This window comes from Neltuma alba, unplaced genomic scaffold, assembly GCF_004799145.2.
Source record: "Neltuma alba isolate B1F8T4 unplaced genomic scaffold, ASM479914v2 tig00002744_pilon, whole genome shotgun sequence".
NCBI classification, from domain to species: domain Eukaryota; kingdom Viridiplantae; phylum Streptophyta; class Magnoliopsida; order Fabales; family Fabaceae; genus Neltuma; species Neltuma alba.
This window is the reverse complement of record NW_021632994.1, coordinates 69,851-91,257: the sequence shown is the minus strand read 5'-3', so window position 1 is coordinate 91,257 and position 21,407 is coordinate 69,851. Positions and strand designations below refer to the sequence as shown.

The window sequence follows — 21,407 nt, the reverse complement described above, 5'->3', positions numbered from 1 at the left end:
TCAGCATTGACATGATTATGAAAGTTTTCTCGCTACAAATTTGAGGAAAATCGCTATCATCAATATGAGTATATGCTGATCAACGCGATAAGAATATACCGATTGCTGTAGATTTGAATATGTTCATCAATATGGGTATGTAGATCATCATCATGGGTATGTCAACCATATGACGAAGAATGGTGCTATTAGAATGAAAATTCTAACTTCACTCCAGTTAAGCCCAAGGTCGAAGAAGATTATGAGACTATTAGAACATCACAAGACTAAAGCTGAAGAATGTCAACATTTGAATTTTATAATAACTAAGCTTGAGCATAGGTGAAATCAGATCAGTGAGTGGACAAAAGAAAGAGAAGAGGCATCATACCAAACAAGCCAATCAACAAAAATCAAAGTTCCTCCCTTGGAGCTAGAAGATAATGATACAACTCTAAAGGAAGTGCTGCCCCTAGTACATGTGGAGCCTGTTCATGGCACTGAAGTGACCCAACGTGCACTTATGCCACAATAGATACCAATGGACACTCTTGTGACTTGAGTGAGTGAGGAATTTGATCTCATTGTCATTAATGATACAAATTCTTCAATCCATGATCAGCTAAGCTTTATTATTATTTTTTGGTAGGCATAAATATCCTATTATCGTAGACAATACCGTTCAATGCATTGCCAAGCACTAAACGTGGACATCTTTCCCAGCAGGGATTTAAACCTTGATTTATCATGTTGCAAGTTCTAATGCATTGAACCGTTCATTAATAATTTTATTTATAGAATATAAAAAGATACATGAAAGGATTAATTACTTGTGTTCATCTACGGCAATATTCTTTTTTATCAAGAGCCTTTGCTAATTAATTGTTTTCCCACCAAACATTGCATGCAAGGATAAACCATTCTAAAACATCTTGCAGTAAGTGTCTAAGAATTTTCCTTGGGAAAATTATTATGAGGTCCCAAGGAAAGAAAATAATTATCAAAAAATTTCAATGATAAGTCAATGATAAGTCTATATTTTATAATTAAAATGTGTATATTTTGATTTATTTGGTTAAATTTATGGATATCTTATACCTATTTAATTATCTTTTGTAGATTTTCCTCTCTTTTATCAATTATGGGATAAAAGATGATCTTGCAATAAATCAACCCAAACCTTTTATTATCTTTACTATAAGAGATATAAAATTATTGAGAGAAGAAAATATCACAAATAAAAGATAAAATAAAAGGAGAGTAATATTTGCTCAGAGGCGTGAGGCCTAAGGATTCAAGGAATGAATCAATTGTAATAATATATTATATTATATTGATTGAACACAAGGAAGGAGATAAAAGGATAACTGTGGTAGCAGTAACGCAAGGCAAATCATCTAATATATTATATTATATTGAAGATATATGGATATGGATAAGAGGCGGTGGATCCAAGGGAGAGAAGATGCAAAACCATTATAAATAGGATCGGAGGAGACGAGAGAGCAAGCATCAAAGAGCATTCCCAGAGGCAGCATTAGAGCATTGTTTGGGACAGTGAATCATCGAAATTACTATCTTTGTTCATCCTATGACAGCAGCTGAGTAGAGGACCTCTATTGGATCCTTTGACAGTTTATTCATCTTTTCTTCTTCATTTGTTCTGTCATGTTTAGGGATCTTAGAACAATACTATTTATTTTATTATGAGTTTCTAAATTCCCCAGTTGAGGTAGGGATGTAGTCCAACTGGGAAGCTAGTTTTTATTAGTTCTATTTTGACTCTTTTTATGGCTTTTATGAATATCTTTTTACTTTTATATCTATTTCTCTTATTCTTCATGTGGATTTTATGACTGGCCACCATTAAATCTAAATTATGGGTGATCTTGATGGACTGGGAGGTGAAGAGAGAACCTAGATCTAGAGAAGTAGACATAAATATTTAGGCTAGGGATAGTTCTAGATATTTATGGTAACTTAAGACTATAGCTTCAAGGTTTAATTAGTTGTTTAGGTGTCATGGGAATGAATTCAACTCTAATTAAATAGGGACTAATAATTCAGAAGAATATTAGGACATTTTAGGAATAGTTGTCACTATAATAAATTAAAGAGTCAATTCAAAGGATAGAAACTAGCAACCCATAGGATAAATCCTGAACCCCAACGCTTTGAGTGATTGATTTTCCTCTTATATTTGATTTTCTCCTGCTTTTAATTTATTATTTCATTATATCTCATCAATCAATTCATCTATTCTCATTGTTACTTATTTGGATTAGTTAAAACGCAACCGTCCTGTGGGTATGATCCTAGATTACTCTAGGATTTTTACTACATTGAGCCCGTACACTTGCGGGAGTGATCAAGTTTTTGGCATTGTTGCCAAGGAGGCTACAGATTTACTAATTGTTCAAATTCTATTTTTCTTTATGTTTTTATTAATTTTCATTTTTTTATTTTTGTTTTTATTTTTTCTCTTTATTTTATTTTAATTTTTGTTTTTTATGCAATTAAGAAGTTCTAGTAACTCTACTTTGACTCCTATTAATTTAGAAATTGAACTGTTTTGCAGTAAAAAAAAGAAGTCAATGAAGAAGAGAGATGGCTGAGGGTGCTATTGTTCCAAAGCAAAATATCGCATTCTATGATATTCAATGCCCCTTATTACTTCTAATCCATCTTGCATAAAGCCAAGTACTGTTGCACATAATTATAAATTTAAAAATATACATCTGAATACACTACATAATTTCAGGGCATATAACTGAAGATGCCTTAGATTTTATAAGGGGGTATTATGTAGTAATTGACACATTGCCATTGAATGGCTTATCAAATGATGATTTGAAGTTGCATTGCTTTCCATACTATATGAAGGGAAGTGCTCGTCAATGGCTTCTACAATTACTAGAAGGTTCTATAATATCTTGGAATCAAATGTACGAGCAGTTTATGCTAAAATATTACTCACCACAAAAGACTTCAGAGTTAAGGGACAAGATTCTCTTTTTCACGCAACAGGGTGATGAGTCATTCCATGAAGCATGGGAGCAGTATAATCTCCTCATTAGCCAATGTCCTCATCATCAATTCCCACATATACTCTTAATGGACTTTTTCTATAATGAGCTCACATCGGACAATCAAAGCAAAGTTGACAATACAGCTCATGGTGATCCAAATAACATGACAGTTGAAGAAAGAGAGGACATTTACAAGACTCTAGCATCAAATTCAAGGCAAAAGTCAATTCAAGGAAGGAGAGCAATGGCTAACGAAGTCACTACTTCAGACCTCTCTCTTGACTTAAGGGATTTAACAAAGAGCTTGAATTTATTAGTGAAAAATTTTAAATCCGTTAATTCCCTTTCTACTTCAGCTATTAATAATTCTCTTCATGCAGGCAATGATGGTGATTATGTGGAGGAAGCTAACTATATGGGTGCCAATCCCAAGAATGACCTATACTCCAACACATATAATGCGAGGTAGAGAAATCATCCTAATTTCACTTGGAAAAATTCTACCCCTCAAAGGCCACAAGCACCACCAGGTTTCCAACAGCAAAGAAACGCAATGGAGGAGCACACAACGAGGTTGGAGGAAGCTTTAGCTCAAATGGCCACTCATCAAGCTAACCACGTGAAGAACATAAATCAAGAAATTGACCAACTCAAGCAAGCAGTTGCATCAACTCAAGCTTCCGTAAGAAACACAGAGTCGCAGATGGGAAACTCTGAAAAACGTGAAAGCTCAAATAAGCGATTTGGCTAGCTTGCTTACCGGACAAGGTCAAAACAAGTTTTCTAGTAATACTGAAATCAATCCAAGGGAGGGAGTCGTGGCGGTCACCTTATGGAATGGTAAAGAACTTCAAGAAGTTAACATTGGGGCTAAAAGGACTTAGAACAAGGTAAGTGATAAGAAGAATACTAGAGATAATGATGAGGAAATTGAAGTTCCTAAAGCTAATAATGTGATTCCAAGTAGTCATTCTCCATCTGGACTCAAACCTTATGCACCTCCTATCCCATATCCTGAACGTCTTAAAAAGAAAGATCAAGACTCAGGCTTCTAAAAGCTTCACAAGATGTTAAGAAATATCCAAATTAATGTGTCTTTTATAGAAGCCTTAGCAAGAACACCTTCTTATCTCAAATACATCAAGGATATAGTTTCAAACAAGCAAAGGTTGGAAGATTATGCCACAGTGCCAATTACATAGGAGTGTAGTGCAATTATATAGAAGAAGCTACCACCCAAGCTGAAAGATCCGGGGAGTTTCACTATTCCTTGTGATATTGGTTCTAATATTGTTGAAAATTGTTTATGTGATTTAGATGCCACTGTTAATCTGATGCCTTATTCTTTATACAGAAAGCTTGGGATGATAGATATTAAACCGATCAACATGACCCTCCAGCTTGCAGATAGGTCCATTAGATATCCACAAGGTGTGGTTGAGGATATCATAGTTAAAGTTGGTAAACTTTATATTCCTGCTGATTTCATTATTTTAGATATTGAGGATAATTAGAACGTCTCTCTAATATTAGGGAGGCCATTTTTAGTAACTGGTAGGGCTTTGATTGATGTACATAAAGGAACATTATTTTTTGAGTGGGTGACCAAAACGAATTATTTCAAATATCTAAAGCTACAAAGTTTCCTTGCTTTGATGAAAATGTTTTTAGTATTGATGTTATTGATATACTAGCCCATGAACATTTTAATAGTTACTTATATAATGATCCTCTTGAGGCATGTATCGCACTAAGCTTAAATGAAAAAGAAAGGGAGGATGAGTTCATAGAGACAATAATGAGTTTGGATGATTTTGAAATTGAAAATAAACATCATACAAGGCATTATGAAGATCTAGGATTAGGCAATTTATTGCCCCTCCCTTCCCTAGACTCACCACCCTCTGTTGAATTAAAGCCCTTGCCTCTCATTTAAAATATGCATTTTTAGGTGACTCTAACACTTTTCCTGTTATAGTTTCTTTTGCTTTAAATTCTGAATAGGAAGATAAGCTGTTAAGGGTCTTGAGGGAGTTTAACTTGGCCATTGGATAGTTTATAACTGACATAAAGGGCATCAGCCCCTCAATTTGTATACATAGAATCCTTAGGGAGGAAAATTACACACCTAAGGTGCAACAACAAAGAAGGCTTAACCCACATATGAAGGAAGTAGTTAGAGTAAAAGTTTTGAAACTGATTAATTCATGTATTATTTATCCTATCTTTGACAATTCTTGGGTGAGTCCAATGCAAGTAGTCCCAAAGAAGGGAGGTACAACTGTGGTAAAAAATGATAAGAATGAGCTTATCTCAACAAGAGTGGTAACTGAGTGGCGCATTTGTATAGATTATAGAAAATTAAATGAAGCAACGTGAAAGGACCACTTCCCTCTTCTATTTATGGATAACATGTTGGAAAGAATAGTAGGGCATAGTTATTATTGTTTTCTAGATGGTTACTTTGGGTATTTTCAAATATCAATAGCACCAAAAGACCAAGAGAAAACAACTTTTATTTGTCCTTATGGTACTTATACTTACTGTAAGATGCCCTTTGGACTTTATAATGCCCCTGCTACTTTCCAAAGATGTATGATGGCTATATTTTTTGATATGGTAAAGGATATAATTGAAATCTTTATGGATGATTTCTCTGTATTTGGTGATGCTTTTGATTTTTGTTTGACCAATCTTTCTAAAGTTTTGCAGAGATGTCAAGAGATGCGCCTTATACTTAATTGGGAAAAATGTCACTTTATGGTGAATGAAGGTATAGTCCTAGGCCACAAAGTTTCTGAAAGAGGAATTGAGGTGGATAAGGCAAAGGTTGAAACTATTGAAAATATGCCTCTACCCACCTCAGTGAAAGGCATAATGAGTTTCCTAGGTCATGTAGGCTTTTATAGAAGATTCATTTAGGACTTTGCTTAAATTGCTAAACCTCTCACTAACCTTCTTGTGCAGAATACCCCTTTTATTTTTGATGATACTTGTTTGAGTGCTTTTAATAAATTAAAATCTGTTTTGGTGTCTGCTCTTATAGTTGATCCCCCTGATTGGAGTCTCCCTTTTGATTATGTGCAATGCTAGTGATTTCACTATAGGGGCTATTTTAGGACAAAGAAGGAACAAGAGCTTACATGTCATCTATTATGCAAGTAGAGTCTTAGATGGAGCACAACATAATTATGTCACCACTAAAAAAGAATTTTCCACTATGATTTTTGCATTTGAAAAATTTTGATCCTATCTTTCTTGTTCTAAAGTGATAGTTTATATTGACCACCAAGCTCTAAAACATCTAATGAATAAAAAAGATGCTAAAGCTAGATTGATTAGATGGGTTCTTCTTTTACACGAATTTGATGTTAAAATTAGAGATAAAAAGGGTGTAGAAAATCTAGTTGCAGATCATCTCTCTCAACTAGAACATCTACCCCAAAATAATACTCCTATGAATGAAGAATTCCCAAATGAGAGACTTTGGATAGTTAAATCTCTACTTGCTCCTTGGTTTGCAGATTTTGTTAATTATGTTGTTACAGGTATAGTCCCTGATAGCATGAATAATTATCAAAGGAAGAGATTCCTAGCAGAAGCAAGACATTACCTTTGGGATGAGCCACATCTATTTAGAAGATGTGTGCCAAGTGAGGAGATGGTCCAAATTCTTGAAGGATGCCATTCATCACCTTATGGAGGTCACCATGGGGCTGATAGGACGGCAGCTAAAGTACTTCAAAGTGGGTTTTATTGGCCTACACTATTTAAGGATGCAAGGACTTTTGTGACAACTTGTGATAAATGCTAACGAACAGGTACTATTGGTAAGAGGCATGAGATGCCCCAGCAAGGTATATTAGAGGTTGAACCTTTTGATATTTAGGGCCTTTTCCTCCCTCCTACGGTAATCTCCATATACTTGTTGTTGTTGATTATGTTACTAAATGGGTAGAACCTGTTGCATTGCCAAATAACAAAACATCTAACGTGGTCAGATTTGTTAAACAGATTTTTTTTCTAGATTTGGTGTCCCTAGAGCTATCATATGTGATAATGGGGCACATTTCAGGAACCACCAATTCAAATCCTTATGAGGCAAATAGGGGTGTCATCTCCGGGCAAGCACCACATATCATCCTCAAACTAGTGGCCAAGTAGAAGTCTCTAATAGGGAGCTAAAGGGCATATTGGAAAAAAAACTGTAAGTGCATCTAGGAAAGATTAGTCTCTAAAGTTGAATGATGTATTGTGGGCATACAAAACTGCATATAAGATACCATTAGCTATGCCCCTCACAGACTAGTATATGGCAAGTCATGTCATCTTCCTATGAGATTAAGCATCAAGCATATTAGGCTGTAAGTGCTTTGAACTATGATTTGAAAGCTGCAAGTGACAAACACGTTCTCCAACTCAATGAGTTAGATGAGATTAGAAGGGAGTCTTTTGAGAATGCTTGTATATACAAGGAGAGAACTAAAGCTTGGCATGACAAAAGAATTCTGAAGAGAGGATTTCAAGTTGGGCAAAAAGTTTTACTATTTAACTCCCACTTGAAGCTGTTCTAGGTAAGTTGAGATCAAGGTGGTCTGGACCTTTTGAAGTTATAGATATAAAGCCGTATGGAGCCGTTGAAGTTCAAGCTAATGACGGAAGGACATTTGTGGTTAATGGACAACGCTTAAAGTTATACTATGAAGGAGTCCAAGTTGAGACATCAAAATCCATCTCTCTTAATAAAGTCTAAACCCACTACAACTGCGTCTAGCTATAGACATTAAATTTAGTGCTGGTTGGGAGGCAACCCAATAACTTTTCATTTATTTTATTTTATTTTGTTTATTTTCCTTAATTTGTTCATATTTCATTTTATTGTCTATTATCCCCACAATTTTTTCCGCAAGGACTTGCTCCAGATTTTTTTTTGTAGGAAGATGATGCATTATTAAAGAGACTTAAGGAAGAACTCTAAATCATAATCAGAAATATAAATCAGGGGAGTACTAGTTCTTTTCTCTTTTCCTTACTTTCTATAACATTGAGGACAATGTTTTATTTAAGTGTGGGAAATGGAATGAACTGATTGATTAGTTGACCTCTTGAATATGCCCTATTAATTGAAAATTTTTCTAAATTTAAATTATTGACTCCTGTTTTTTATTAAAATTGTGATCTTGATTGCACTAATACTTGCATGAATTTTTCAAGTTCAATGTTGATTGTGATTATTTTTTTCTTGATTAAAATTCTAAGAGCTATCCTAGAGACAAGTGATTTAATGCATTGAGAACAATCGAAGTCTTCAGTGAGGCTCTGTGAACAGGATTGTAAGAGAGATAACCTTGTTGGAAGTATTCTTAGCCTTAAATTTTTTAAATTGTGTGATTACCTCCTATACTAATTTCTCTTCAGAACCTGTCAATTCTCTTATCTGTTGTCTAACTCATGTGCAATTCTTTAATATGATAAAGGCATTCTAATTCTAAACCCCTTTTATCCCAAACACAAGCCATACACATTATATATCCCTAGTCACCCCCTTTAGGCCTATCACTTTTCATTAGCCATCAATTTTATAGAAAGGTATATATGCATAAATTTTTTTTATAGGATTTTTTATTCATGTCAGAAAATTATTATTATCATGACATTGTACTACATCTTTTATATACAAGGTGCAAAAAAAAAGAAAGGGAAAGAAGAAAAATGGAACAAGAAAAAAAAAGAGAAAAAGAAGGAATGTTCAAGAAAAAGAAAGAAAAGCAAAATAAAAAGGAAAAAAAGGAAGAAAAAGAAAAGGAAGAAGACACCCATATTGTCACATCCCGAATTTTGGGCTTAGAAGTACTGAAATTAGGCTGAATTGGGAAGCTACCAGACCCCTTATGGCAGGAGTCCCAGAGATTCCCTAGAAGGATAGAGGGATTCCCAGGGACTAAATCGCAAAAGGAAAGTTTTCTGAGACTAAGAAAAGAGGAAGTTAGAAACTCAGAAGAAGTCTCAGGGCCCAGGAATGAGAAATAGAGATAAATGTAGGCCAATAGTTATGTTGGAGGCCTCAATGAGGTGAATTTTGAGGTTGAGCCAAACCAGGGGTAAAATTGTAATTTTGTAAAGTTTTGGGTTGGTAAGGGCAAAAATGGAAATTATACCCGAAAATCCCAGAAAATGAGAAATGGTATGTTAAGGCATGAACACTTCAGAAAAATTTCAGAAAAATGGGAATAAGGTTCAGAGGCCTATAAGAGGCTAAAAATGACGAAAATGCCCCTAAAAGGAATTTGTGGAATTCCCAGAGTTTTGACTGATTTTGAATATTATTGAAAATGAATTATTTAAAGTATAGGGAGGCCTCAGATAATTGGAAGAAAATGGAAGGGAAATATTTGAGGAGTTATCACAGGTTTTAAAAATAATTTCGTCCTCAAAAAGCAAAGAGGTTAGCTTTAATAGAATTTAAAACCTATTTACATACTATCCGGGAAAAGTCAACGTCAAATCTCTAGAGGTTGAGTTTGGACTTAAGAAAAATCAGAGGAATTCCCCATGATGAATATATAGTATTGGTGCCCAGAGAAAGATTCTCAGAGCTATGGACCGGTAGAAAGAATTCAGTCAAGATCACTTCGAAATAAATATTATTAATTATTTTAATTATTTTAATAGAAGAACAAGGGAAGAGCATCACGCTCTCTTTGGGCATGTTATATAATGTCGTGGATTTATTTGAGAAGAGAAAATGGTGCCACAACATATCCCAGTGGTCCTGAGAAAGTCAGGACCCCAAAAAGTACTATACACGGTGTAGAATGGCAAGATAGGTGGAGGAATGCCTAAGGGTTGTATTTTGCATGAATTTTATATTAATTTCCTCCCTAATGCCTTAATGATGAAGGAAAATGGAAGAGACAAGTGTACGGTTTGATGGGAAAAGAAGGTATTATGTGTACCACTGGCTGCAAGACACGTGTACAGTTGGCAGATTTTGTTTTTGGCCTAGAACTAGGGGAAGGAATTGGAGTTTGATGAATCTAAGTTCATATTTGGATTCTTTGGGCAAAATTGAGTAGGATTGGCCTAAGGGAACAATTTTTACAAAGTTAGAACACTACATTATAAATTAAGGAAAAAGGAATTAAGTTTAAGGACTTAAGTCTTCCATATTATGTAATTCTTGGTCCTAATGAGTAATGTGACCCTTGTAGCTGTGATTAGGACCTTGAGAAATTCAAGAGAAGGTTTGGATATGGTTGAGCAAGCAACTTTTATGGTTGGAAACAAAAAGGGAGTAAGAAGAAAGCTTAAGGACACAAGGTAGCAAACTTGACCTTACTCTTATGTGCTTGGTATTTGCTTGCATGTATGACATGTTTCTATGTTATATGATTTTATGAACTCATGTGTGTTGTGATTGTGAATGTGTTTGAAATATGCCATAGGCCTATATGTTTTATGATAAATACATGATGATTGCCAAACATGTCATTATGTTATAAAGATGTTAAGTTGCAAGCATGTTATAAATGCCAAGCTTGCCATGTATGTTTGGGTGATTATTGTTTGCTACTGAGATTCTCTCGAATCTCACCCTCCCTTAACCAACCATAATAGGTGATATGATCAAGCAAAGGATACATGAAGTGGAAGCAAGGAAAGAAGAAAAGATTTGGGGACATTTGTTGTATTACGTTGTACACCGTATATACCGATATATGTTGTAAATGTGCCATCGATGGTATGTGAGGATAAATGATGATGTTGGCTTGTGTAATTAGCTATGATAATGTATGAGAATAGTTAGTGTATGAATGGAATGGTATTATGTATGGAAAGTTTTAATCATGAACTGTTAGGGCAAGTTAGGGGATAAGCTATCCCTAATTGAGTAACAAAATAGTGACAGAGTAGAAGTATGGCAAATGATTGACTCTACTCGTGAAATTTGGCATAATTAAATTACACACCTTGAGCTTTAAAACAAGTGGCAGATCACTTAAAACGGATATGTGTGCTAAGAGTTATGATTGCTCAAAGTTGAACTGAAAAATCTGGAATTTAACCAGTGAATAGTAACCTGAGTAATTATGTTGAAATTTTCAATCTATGGGCTTGTGTCGTGATCCACTTAAACCGTAATGCTTCCAAATGCATACTCTGAAGGGTTAAAGTAAGGATGTTTCACATATCAACTCTTACTAGCACACTTATCACTCCTACGTGCCTTATGACATGATTTCATGCTATTTAATTATTATTACATCCATGCTATTACTTTCTATTTTTCACATTCGATTCCGTGTGGCCTTTATCCATCATTACAAGTCTATAAAGACCTCTTGATTAAAGAACGCACATGTAACTAATTGCAGATAGTTAGAACTATTACAAGCCTATGGTGGGGGCTAGTCTAAGTAGGATTGAGTGAAAGAACCCTGAAAAAGGTGAGATGAGTGAAACAATTATATCCCTGAGAGTGCTCTCTTCCATCTTGTTCCTTTATCTTAATTGTGTTCATAGAGATTGATTTCATTACATTTATTATTTTGTAACTAGGGTGGGCTTGAAAAATTTTAATTAATTAGATTATCACTCTTGTTCTCGAACTTGATTAATTCATTTACTTGTTTTCAGTTGTTTATTATGATGTTTTTCCATATCTTTGCCCAAGAGTGCAGAGGATTTAGTGTGGGGGAATTTGATAAGTCTATATTTTATAATTAAAAAGGTGCATATTTTGATTTATTTGGTTAAATTTATGGATATCTTATACCTATTTAATTATCTTTTGTAGATTTTCCTCTCTTTTATCAATTATGGGATAAAAGATGATCTTACAATAAATCTACTCAAATCTTTTGTTATCTTTACTGCAGGAGATATAAAATTATTGAGAGAAAGAAATATCACAAATAAAAGATAAAATAAAAGGGGAGTAATATTTGCTCAGAGTCGTGAGGCTTACAGATTCAAGGAATGAATCAATTGCAATAATATAATATATTATATTATATTGATTGAATACAACAAAGGAGATAAAAGGATAACGGTGGTAGCAGTAACGCAAGGCAAATCATCTAATATATTATATTATATTGAAGATATATGGATATGGATAAGAGGCGGTGGATTTAAGGGAGAGAAAATGCAAAACCATTATAAATAGGATCGGAGGAGACGAGAGAGCAAGCATCAAAGAGCATTCCCAGAGGCAGCAACAGAGCATTGTTTGGGACAGTGAATCATCGAAATTACTATCTTTGTTCATCCTATGACAGTAGCTGAGTAGAGGACCTCTATTGGATCCTTTGACAGTTTATTCATCTTTTCTTCTTCATTTGTTCTGTCATGTTTGGGGATCTTAGAAAAATACTATTTATGGTTTATTTTATTATGAGTTTCTAAATTCTCCAGTTGAGGTAGGGATGTAGTCCAACTAGGAAGCTAGTTTTTATCAGTTTTGTTTTGACTCTTTTTATGACTTTTATAAATATCTTTTGATTTTTATATATATTGCTCTTATTCTTCATGTGGATTTTATAACTGGCCACCATTGAATCTAAATTATGGGTGATCTTGATGGACTGGGAGGTGAAGAGAGAACCTAGATCTAGAGAAGTAGACATAAATATTTAGGCTAGGGATAGTTCTAGATATTTATGATGACTTAAGACTATAGCTTCAAGGTTTAATTAGTTGTTTGGGTGTCATGGGAATGAATTCTACTCTAATTAAATAGGGACTAATAATTCGGGAGAATATTAGGACATTTTAGGAATAGTTGTCACTATAATAAATTAAAGAGTCAATTCAAAGGATAGAAACTAGCAACCCATAGGATAAATCCTGAACCCAATGCTTTGAGTGATTGATTTTCCTCTTATATTTGATTTTCTCCTGCTTTTAATTTATTATTTCATTATATCTCATCAATCAATTTATCTATTCTCATTGTTACTTTTGGATTAATAAAAACACAACCTCCCTCCCTGTGGGTACGATCCTAGATTACTCTAGGATTTTTACTACATCGAGCCCGTACACTTGTGGGAGCGATCAGTGAATTATTATTTCCTACTTTGAAACTTACCATTATAGACAGCTCTATTATTACTAAGACTTTTTAATAATTATGTTCTTTCATTAGAACTCCATAGCATTTTTACCATCTTCCATTTCAGGGCAAAAACTGTGCGTGTATATTGAAGATAAAATTTTCTGGAACTAAATGAGTGAGTAAATGTTGTAGCAAGTATTGCTAATTCTCTCAGATTGTATTTTTATGTATCCTCTCAGGCACTATAGTTTGAGTTTCGATACTGTTTCAAGGTCAAAAAAAATACTGTTGACCCATAAACAGTACCATAAGATGGATTTTATTATGTATTTGTATTATGTTATGATGGATTGCAATGGCAAATTTCATTTGAATATTTGATCGACTACAATTATTAATATCTAATTTTTGAACGCAAATTAAGCAAGTCTTTAAAGATCACCTTCATATTTTTTTTATAACTTTTTTCTCCACTGTTCGAATACACATGCTTCTCTAGTCTTTCATCGGCCATCAAATTGTTTTACTTTTTCACCTTAGCTATGTTGGTTGTCTCAGTTTGAAGTGATAATGACTTCTGTGATATATATAAACATATATTTATTTATATTCCTCCTGTTCGAGCAACGTTACTTTGCTACATATTGCCCTCCGTTGTGTGATTACATATTCAACTTTTGTTTTTTAATATCAGCTTCTTGAGTCTAAGAAAAGTTAGATGTAAAATCTTCAACAACTAATAATCATGAGTAGATTTCATTCCTTTCCACAAAGGTGGGACAATCTTATTGTTGGAGGGGATGGCAGGTTGGAATAGCTCATGTGTGAATATGAAACTATTTCTAGTCCAACAAGACCGAACTTCCTTTACTTGAGAAGAGATGCTTAGGAAGCCCGACTACAATTTGTAACAGCCATGAAATTAAACATGCACATAAAAAGTGGGACCAATCCTATTGGATGCATGCTAAGTAATAAAGTACATTCCCTCTTTAACTTTTCTCCTCCTGTGTTTCCCAATCGTATCAAAGTGCTACCTTTCCAACGTGACCCAACAAGGCAACAACCAAATGATTCAGAAGGAAGCCTATTGGCAGCACCAATCAAAAACCAACCAACTTCAACAGAATACAAAAATGCAGAATTTTGTTCATGCAGGTATTTATTAGAAAAGAATAAATCATTTCCTGCAACTAAAGGACCAAAATGGGAATTAGATTAATGATAAATGAAAGTACTAGTCACATTTACAAATATCCAAATGTACAAAGAGATGTATGTCTGCTCATGCAAGCACAAAATCTCCTGACATAATAGCTAACAGTGAATACCTGGCCTTGACGGAGATTCTGCCTCCCTCTATACAAAGTTTGGCTCCAGTGACCACCCAATATCCAGGCGTGTCCTCTGGACCCCTAACCTTTTCCTTCGTATCCACAAAGCTTAGCATTTTGGGACCTTTATTGGAACAGGTGCCTCAGTACCAGACTCACCATTATAAACTATTGGTTTTATGCGATCTTCAGTCGGTTTTCGATTCTCAATCACGTGATGCAGTTCCTTAGTCAGCATTGTGCTCATCAAAGCTGAAAAGAACCCTGACTTTCGAAATGGAAACGGAGATCCATCCCATTCTGATATGTAAATTTCTGCTGATTCTACCAGGGAAAATCCAAGCCTTAAGAAAAGAACTTTTCTCCTGTTCAGATGCTTGACCTCAAGCCAGGCCTTCGTTACAGTGGCTGGGGGCTCATCATCAAGGGAACTATTGTACAATACGGGCGCTGTGCAGACATGTGAAAACCTTTTGCACTTCACAAGTTCAAAGTAGGCTTTGTCAACGGGTTCATTATTAAATTCACAACCAATATCATAAGAGATTTTAAGGATTTGTGGAAGATTTGAAAGATGCTGGAGATGGATAGCCAGATGGTCACTCTTTCTGCCTTCCAAGAACAAGCGAATACCTGTAACAGGACAGTATCCAGAGTCAACCTGCAAATTTGCACGGTTAAAAGGCAGAATGTCAGGTATTATTGAAAAGTAATGAAAAATTGATGCAAAATGATGCCTATACTCCTACTTAATAATAATAATACTAAGGGACAAACAATGTTTAATAACAACAATAAAGATATAACGAACACCAATTAAGAAGTAAAAATCAACCTTGTTTTCCATGATTACCTTCCTTTCCATACACCAAACATGGCTTTGAAAATGTTTGTGGAGGAAAACTAAGCATGTAACGAGACCGCAAACAATCTTAAGAGTGAACCTTTTTACATTGCTTGGTGGTGTATTTGGAATTGCCGCAATGGTAACGCAAAGACAAAATACATTAGTACAATATGATTTTTCCCCTCCTTTTTTAATGTAGGCTTACGCAACTTTCATTTCAGACTTTAAATGATGGAATTCCAAATTACCTTTATGGTGTTAACATAAAGCTTGGATCCCAACAAAGTGAACTGGAGTGATGGCGATTTGTTCTTTTGGCGTCTAGGACGAAATCCATGAAGCACATCATCATACAATGGAGACCATTGCCGACGCAACTGAAATTCAAGAAATTGACGAAGTTCATCTATTTGGGGTTTATCTGCATCAAATAAAAACTCATTTAACACCCATACTAGATAAATCACATTTTTTCAATCGCGGATTATTCTTATCTCAGCTTCAGTATAGAAAATCAACAAGTCTTTGATGGCTTAAGCAGAATGTTTCAGAACAACTCTAGATGAATTTGCATGAAATTATTTGAGATTTCTCTCATCAAATAATCTAAAATATGTTAATAGACGGGAAGTTTAATGCTTCCAAGGAACCAGGTCAGAATGTATATAGGAGTGAATGTGAAAAAATTGCAAATGAGTAATCATTATACGCGTACTCACTAGGACGTTAATGGATAATGCTCCCCCAGTTGCATTTTACCCTTGAAAAGACATTTCATCTCAAATATAGAATCAAATGGAATAAAATGCCATGCCAAAAGTCTAATCTTTATTCACAATAATCTCATTTTCCATCCTCTTAGAACAAAGACTAGCTAGTCAAAATCAAAACCTTTCCACTTATCCTTCCAAGCGAACCCTATTCCAAGCCAGAGGTTTCAATGGCTCCAAGACATGGTAGATAAGGACAAGTTACCTAATATCAGACTTGCCAAAATGCAGAGAAAATAAACCACACTAACTTAAGCAATAATAATGTCAACTGAAATTGAAAATAGTATATAGAGATTGAAATTGGCATCAAGAAATATGTACTCACATCTGAGGTACAAATTCATTGCATGGCTTAGGAACCCATGGCCTGGACTGGAACTAAGCAGTGAAGTAATAGGCACAAACAGCATTGATATGGCCTCAGGTGACTGTGATATGGTAGAAAGCCACTCCTTATGGTTCTGGTGAATGCCAACAATACCTCCCCTTCGAACAGAAATGCTTATGAGATCCTGTTTGAATTATATTCAAATAACAGCCCAAATGTGATAACAGCAAGATGGTTGCTTGATGCGTCGAAGAAGCAATGACAGTTGAAACTAATACCAACCTTCTTGGTTGAGTGACTTTTTACAGTTGGTCTAACAGCTGCAGCAAGAGCCGCATCAACCTCCCATGGCTCATATCCATCATCCTGCAAAGATCACAACAAATATTTTTTGACGAGTAGAACATTTCATATATTCTTTAAAATTTCAAGTAACTAAATCAAAATCGATCTTTTCCCTTTCCGCTATGTTTAATATTGAATATAAAATTATGTCTCTATGTTAAGGTGTTTTTGAATGCAGTATAGAAAACTAGCGTAGTCTTATTATCAACAAATCAATTTATGAAGAAAATATCAACATATTTCTCTTTCCCATTCACCACAATGGTTCCTGGTAATTAAGATCAATTCAGGGTTACTATAAGTAAAAGAAAAAGAGAAAAAGGTAAAACTGCATACCATTAAAAGAAACAGAGAAAAACGAGAAGTAGTTGTTTCATTCAATTCAGAATGCTAAACTCACACTTATACTGGTTCTGGGTCATGAACAGAAGCAATAAAAGAAAGTTTAGGTGTTAGGAAACTCAGATAAAAATGTGCAGGTAGACTATCTGCATTTAGGACTTAATTTTGGTAATACAGTCAAGAAGAAAGGCTTGTGCATGGCATATTTTCCACAGTATATATAATCCTCTTTAGAGAGCTAAAAATGATGGTGATGGCATTTAATCTTCTGAACCTTCAATGTTGCTGATATTCCAGCTTGATCGGAACTGGAATCTGTATCTCCATCCTCAGAAAACCTCTTATCAGCTTCTTTCTTAAGCAATCTCTGCACTTCAGTGGGTTGAAGATGTGAGCTTTTGAACTGCTTCATATGAACCACATCCTTACCTCAATGAACCTGGAGAATTATGTCTTATTCAGTGCACCATTCAGGTGAAAGGAAACTTAAAATGTTTCTATGGATGAAAGATAAGAAAAAGTAGGTTCAAAACTCATTCATATAGACTGCTAGCATCTTATACTTAAATATCTATATCTACGAATATATTCTTGCTGGCAGGAGCTTACAGTTTGTCGACTTTCATGCAATATATGGTTGAGAAAATGATCAATTGTTACAGTCAAATTTTAAAAGTAAACCCCATCAGGTTGCAGGTCTATTAACAAGAATTTTGTCAAGGTAACAAACTGAATTTCCATGGCTACACGGGAAAAAAAAAATTCTATGGTCACATCAGAAATAACTTTTATTCGAAGTTTTACTATAACAAAAACAATACAAGCAAAAATAATGACAAATTAATTACGTTAGCAATAGAAATCAAATAAATGAACGAAGGTATAACAACAAGAAAAATAAATACACTTACCCAGCAAGGGCAGCGGGGTTCATAAAGTAGGCACTTGGTTTTTCACATGCTCGGAGAGGGTTAGGTGGGCTCTATCTAACTCAACACTACAATGTTATGAACCAACTATCAAATGCAAAGATTTTAGTGGAAGCTGCATCTTTCTTCCAACTGTTATAAGCCAGACGGAACTTTCCCAGATAAAGATAATGCTAAATTCAAGTGTTCAGACATATGCAACTGGGCAAATTTGGAAGAATTTCCATGACTCAAATTGCACTGAATTTAGATACAAAGATACTTGTGTGTTAGATGATCAAGTATATATCTCAAAAATTAGAATTGTACTCATGCCAGTTTAAATTAGAAAGTTCAAAGATTTTCATTTTTGAGATCATATATGGATGCTGCGAGAAAATCAGAGGTGACAATAGCACATGGTTTTTAAAATAAAAAATAATACACGAAAGAGACTTATGTTTTCTTTTCCGTTGGAAAACTTCAGCATTCAACCTCAATCTAGTTAGAGATTAATGTATGTGGAAATTACTTCCCTTTAGTTTTTTTTATCAAAAAATAAAAACAAAAATTTGGTAAACTGAAGGTTAGAAAATTTATAAATATATATGCTATCCAAAGAAGGTAAATTACGAGCAGATCCCAATCTAAAAAACACGCTCCTTGTGCCATTATACCCGTAATACTCTTTCAATTTCTCCTTCAAAGAGTAGAAATGAGCAACATCATAATCACGTCACAGCCGGACTAAAGTATTGTTCAGCAAGTACTCCTCCGGTCCTAAATACTCGTCCGGTCCTTAATATAGGACTCAATTGTTAAGTTGGTTTTGGTTATAAATATAAGACCCATTTCTCATATTTATCAATTTTCTCTAAATTACCCTTATAGATACTCCCTCAATTATAATCAAATAGAAAAGGGGGGTATTAAGAAAGATGATTGTGGTATTTTAGAAAAAATGTTTCACATTTCTTATAATTAACTAACTTACCTAACTTGGTTAATCTAATCTAATTAGTTAAATGGGTCTTATATTAAGGATCGGAGGAGTATTTATGATGGGATTATTATATCTGTGAATTATTATTTCTAATATTTCATATGGACAGGTGCAAAATCTTGCGTTTCACAACGTTTTAAAATTTGTAGAATTTTGCTCATAAAGAAATATGTAAAATTTTTAATTAATGTACACATAGCATATATATTTCACCAAAAAAGTGCATATAGCATGTAAGAAAATTTTGATATTGTCACGATTACCTGCATATGTCCTGTACTCCTGTTCCATATATAACTGAAAATGAAGAGAAATAGTAAATTTGTAGATATTTTGACATATAAATATTTTTTCTATTATTCGGTTTGAAGTGTTTTTTGGGTTGCTGTCTGCTGATTGTGGGTTGTGTGCCCTTTGGTTTGTTTTAGTTGGGCCCCTGTGTGGTTTGTTTCTAGTATTTAATAAAAGAAGTTTAATAAGCTTTTGGAAAAAAAAATTGATATAAATTATTCTTGTTCATGCCTAATTAAAACCATTAAGCTCTTATATGTAATAAATTTATTTTGTTGACCAGTATATGCAATAAATTTATTAAAACTTGTACAAGGAATAATTAAGTATAGTTTATTCATGTAGTTAATCAAATATACTTCAAAGATCCAACATTGAATTCTAAGTGGTGTTCAAAATCTAGTAGTTTAGCTGATGATATATGCATACAAATTCTTGTATAGATATTTTAAAAAACTACATTTTTTTGTAAGACAATTACACACACAAATATATTAAATTATACATAAAAATAATATAATGAGATTTTATTTTGAAAAGCAAAATTTAGAAGAGACTAACGGGCGTTGAACCATTCCGAAACAAATTTATTGATTTATAGAATATAAAAGGATCAATTATTTGTGTTCATCTGCGGCGGTATCTTCCCTCTTTGTTTTTCTTTATCAAGAGCCCTCGCTGATTAATTTTTTTCCCCTGGCTAAACTTTTCGTGCAGCGTTGGATTTCGTATATACCTTCCGCTGCCAGCATGGTCTGAGTGAGTACCTTTTATTGTCATGTCATGTATCCTTTCGAGCCCCCTGTATTGATATTCCCTCCGGCTCTAAATATAAATATAAGAGCCATTTTTTAATATAAATTATACTATAAAATAGTTAAATAGGTCTTAATAAAAGGGTATATATTTTTTTTCAGAGAAAAATTACATTAAGGTCCCAACCAAAATGATTAAATGCAAAAAAGTTCTTTAAAATTATCAAATTAATCTGAAGTCTCAAGGGATCTCGTTACAAAAGATTTCACTTGTTCAATTATTAAATTGCCTCATTTTTGTTAAGTATGTGTTGATAACTGAAGCGGCAATCATTAACAATTTAAAATGTAATGATTAATAACTATTGTGGCAAGTATTAACAACCCATGAATTAAATCTTTGTGGAGTTATTAATACTTGTTATGGTAGTTGTTAATCGTTGCATATTAAGTTATTAACAAATGCCTCTTTAGTTATCTACGTATACTTAAAAATAAGATAGGAGATGTTTAGTAATTGAACTAGTGGAATATCTTGTAACAAAGTCTTTTAAGATTTCAAATTAATTTGATGATTTCAAGAGATTTTTTTACATTTAATTCTCTTGGTGAAACCTGATGCGATATTTCCTTTTTATGTTATGATGGATTGCAACGGCACGTTTCATCATTTCAATCTACATATTAAGCAAGTCTTTACTCTTTAAAGATCACCTTCATATGTTGGCCAAAAAAAAATGATCACCTTCACAATTTTCTTCGAAGTAAACTACATATATATATATAGAGAGAGAGAGAGAGACACACACACACGCATTAAATTATAAATTTTATTTTGAAAAGCAACACATATGAGAAAATTTACAAGTGACTAACAGACATTGAACCATTGCTTGACAAATTTATTGATTTATAGAATATAAAAAGAAATATAAAAGGATTAATTACTTCTGTTCATCTGCTGCAATATTCTTTTTCATTATCAAGAGCCTTCGCCACCTAACATTTTCCCCTGCTAACTTTGCATGCAGGATAACACCAGAGTGTGTCTAAGGGTTATCATTCTAAAACATCTTGCAGGTGGGTACCTAAGAATTTTCCTTTTCAGGTCAATAATAGAGTGTGTATATATTGAAGATAAAATTTCTGGAAATAAATGGGTGAGTAAATGTTGTGGTTAGTGTTGCTATATTATCTCAGATTTTATCGTTATGTATCCTCTCAAACACTATAGTTTTACAGTTTACCCTTAAACAATGCCATAAGATTGTGGGTTTGTTTGGATTGATAGTAGAAAAAGTAACTTATTTTTAATCTGATTTTTAAAAAAAATAAAATCAGGTAAAATTTATATCGTGTAATATGATTTATATTTAGATTGACTTTTATAAAAGTTAGTTTGTAGAGTAGAAA

The 21,407-nt window shown here is 33.8% G+C and overlaps 1 non-coding gene across 1 annotated transcript; it reads right to left on the bottom strand.

Moving 5' to 3' along the window:
- Positions 1-2,971: 2,971 nt before the first annotated feature.
- Positions 2,972-3,077, bottom strand: LOC114736775 (small nucleolar RNA R71). The gene has a single exon (XR_003739375.1). It is a non-coding gene; the product is annotated as a small nucleolar RNA R71 (small nucleolar RNA).
- Positions 3,078-21,407: the final 18,330 nt, after the last annotated feature.